The sequence below is a fragment of the Meleagris gallopavo genome, chromosome 1 (assembly GCF_000146605.3).
Source record: "Meleagris gallopavo isolate NT-WF06-2002-E0010 breed Aviagen turkey brand Nicholas breeding stock chromosome 1, Turkey_5.1, whole genome shotgun sequence".
NCBI classification, from domain to species: domain Eukaryota; kingdom Metazoa; phylum Chordata; class Aves; order Galliformes; family Phasianidae; genus Meleagris; species Meleagris gallopavo.
Window position 1 is genome coordinate 162,680,194 of NC_015011.2, and position 3,341 is coordinate 162,683,534.

Genomic DNA, 3,341 nt, shown 5'->3' on the forward strand with positions numbered 1-3,341 from the left:
AAAAAAAAAAAAATAGAATCACACACACAAAGTAAAGTGCTTCCAAAAGATAAACCACTGTGGCTTAAGCTTCTGTGTTAGTATGTGCTATACTAGTACATTCTGGCATGTTTACAGGACTGAAGATCTTTCATTTTAAAGCTAGCTGAAATATTGGGAAAATTCCTATCTGATGGTTGACTTGGTATCCAAAGAAAATGTTTTGAAAGATAATAGTGTTTGACTTCTTGATGGATTCCTTTCAAGGATCGGTTGTTTACACAGAAAGTAATAAGATCTTAAAAGGAAAAAAAAAATCTGATTATTTTATCCTTATAAATATTTTATAGTGAATGGGCTTCTCAAATTCATATTCAGTTGGAAACTTTAAAATCATTCTTAAAAGGAATAAATAATTATAAGTTCAATTAGAACCACACTTTTGTTCTTGGGATGAGCTTTTGCTCTGAAATTGGAGCCACTCAAAATAGCTACTAAACTTAAACCTTCTGCACTTGATTCATGAATTAATTAAAATATCAAGTGATACCAATTGTAGAAACTGAGTTTCACAAAGTCCTTGCTGTAATCGTTAAAATGAGATATAAACATCTTGCTCCTAATAGATTATCTGTGTACTTTGGAAAATCGTGTGAATCCTAGTTGCCAGTATAATTAAAGGCTGCTTGTTATTTTCCATAAATCAGTGTTCTGTTACCTCGTGTTGAATTCTGCTTGGAGTTTGAGTGCTATTGTGTTTATTCAGGTTTGGCTGACCTATTGTCTCTGTAGTCAGAAGCAATAAGGAAGCTTTTAAAAAGTGCTTATCTGAAGAGAGAGAACTCTTGAACAGGTAAATGTGGAGGAGAATCTAAGGTGAATTTTTATACAACATTGTCTGAATTATCATCTTGTTAATACAGATTCCAGAACTTTTAGAGAAGGAGAAAGTATGCAATTAAGTTCCTTATGGCTAATTTGGAATGATATAAATTGAGAGCTGGGCTTTACCTTGGACTTCCTTCTGTTACAAGTTTTTGCAGTTTTTTAATCTATGTAGTGGTTTTCAGTTGATTCAGGCTTGCAGTTTAGCATTCAGAGCAGAGGTAGTATGTAATCTCCAGTTTAGTTTGAGGAGAATGGATGTGACTTGTGTGTGCAGTTAAGTAGATGAAACGTGGAAGTACGTATACAGAAAAGCAAGAAATGAGGAAAGAACTCATTTTGGTGGCAGAAAAGGTAGAGAACTGGGATCAGATACAGGAAAAACTCTTTAAGGAGCGACATCTTTGTGAAGGGTAAGGAAGGTGAGATGTAAATTATGTGATGAATGATTGCAGGCCAGTAGAAAGCTTTGAAAGGATGAATGGTGTGATGAAGATAAACAGGGATGAGATATTTTAAGGATGTCAGTGTTCATTTCTGAAACACCATAGAGTGGAGATTTGAGGAAAGCTTTTCCACAATCACATCAGGAGACAAGTATAAAGTAAGATATGGTAGGGAAAGAATGAAAAGGTCCACTGGAAGATTTGAGGGAAAAACAGAAAGTGTTGTCATGACTTGTAGGAAGACAGAATGCAGAAAGAATGGAGAGGCTGTGTTGCTGCAGCCTCTCTGGACAGATGAAGTCTGGTGTGCTGTAGTGAGCTCAGTTGAATTATCAGTGATTTTGTGCTTGTTATAATGCTGTATACAGAGCAGGTTTGTGGTACAGACTCTGGATCCTCCTTGGGAGGTGTTGCACATCTCTACTCTTGTCCTTGGAAAGTCTGCCAGTGTTGCTAAGGACCAGAACTTTCCTAGTTCCTGTTGTAAATTTGGTCTTAACGTTGTGGCAATTAGCAAGAAATAGAAGTAGTGCTGCATAAACTATGAACTGATTAAAGCAAAAGGAAAACATCTCTACTGCACGTTCTTACAGGACATATTTCAACAGGACAAGAATTCAGGGGATTAAATGAGAATTCCGTGTAGTTGCTACCTATTGAAATTAGCTGGGATGTTAGTGTAACAATATATTTATATGTACATATACATTTGACAATTGCAAAAATAACTAAATTCTTCTTTTCCAAACTACTTAGTTTTGAACTTTGAAACTTCACAGAGATGCATTTACCATTTGACTGGCAGGCTCAAGGTTTTTGTCAGTCTATAACATAAAATCTATGGGTACTTTTTCTTAAAATGTGATTGTAAACAATTTCTGTGAAATGCTATGGTTACAATGATCTTGTTAAGCTTAACAGCTTTAACTGCACATATAATGTCTGATTTGCAAGTACTAACATATAACCTTTCGCTCTTTTTATTCTGCACCACCTTTCTTTCATTCTTTTCTTCAAAAATTACGCATTTTGTATTAATCACCTTTGAATTGCATCTTCATTGCCATGCCACCCTAACGCCATATATGCAATGCTGCTGCCTGCCCTCTTCCCCTACCCCGGTCCTTACACCACCATGGACTGGCTGTCACTCCCCTTCAGCAGACCCATCCCTCAGTCTTCCTCCTGTCTCCTTCAACACACTTACACAGGCACAAACATGGGACAGCTTTAGCTACAGTATACCATCTGAAGGAGACAGTGACAATGGTAGGTGTTCCATACATAATTTACTTAATTTTATGCTTTCAGAAAACTCAGTATGTGACAAATGTCCTGTGTGGCTAAGGATGAAAGCTAGTACTCTTCAGCAAATGTTTATAACACCAAATGCCTCAGGGGATGAATGTTAACTTTCTGTAAAATATGTAGTATCAAAAGGAAATGAGTGGAGAGTGTCACTGTTTTCAAGTCTGGCAAACCAACTTTTCCTGTGATACCTATTTCCCAGAGCTATTTCCAATACAGATATATTTACTACTTCTATTTTCAAGTTTATAAAAGTTGCACTCAAGCAGCAATTAATTTTGTTGCTGTCTTTTCTGCGTTTATGACTTTTTAAGTAAAAGCTGACTTAAAAATATCTAGTTCCCATCTGCAGTTGTTGATGCAGGTGTATAACTAACTTAATTAGAGAAGGAATCCAAGAAGAAACAAAGCTGAAAGAGTCAGATAAGCAAGAGACCACTGACATCCATCCAACAGAAACCTAGTCAAGATGGAATCTCTAACTGCTTGTTAGTAAAGATAAACAAGGTTATTGCTGTAGTAAATGATTTCCAGCAATAAGCATTTTTTCCTCAATTTAGAAAAGAAATCTCTTGATTCTTCTTCGTAATATTGTCTCTTCTGGCATATTACAGCTTCTAAGCTGTATTATTCCCTCCTTATGAACTACTTTTAATTCAGAAATAACTTTTGTGTGTTACTTTTCTGTTTAATAAGTAAATCTTAGATTTCTTTTTTTCTTTT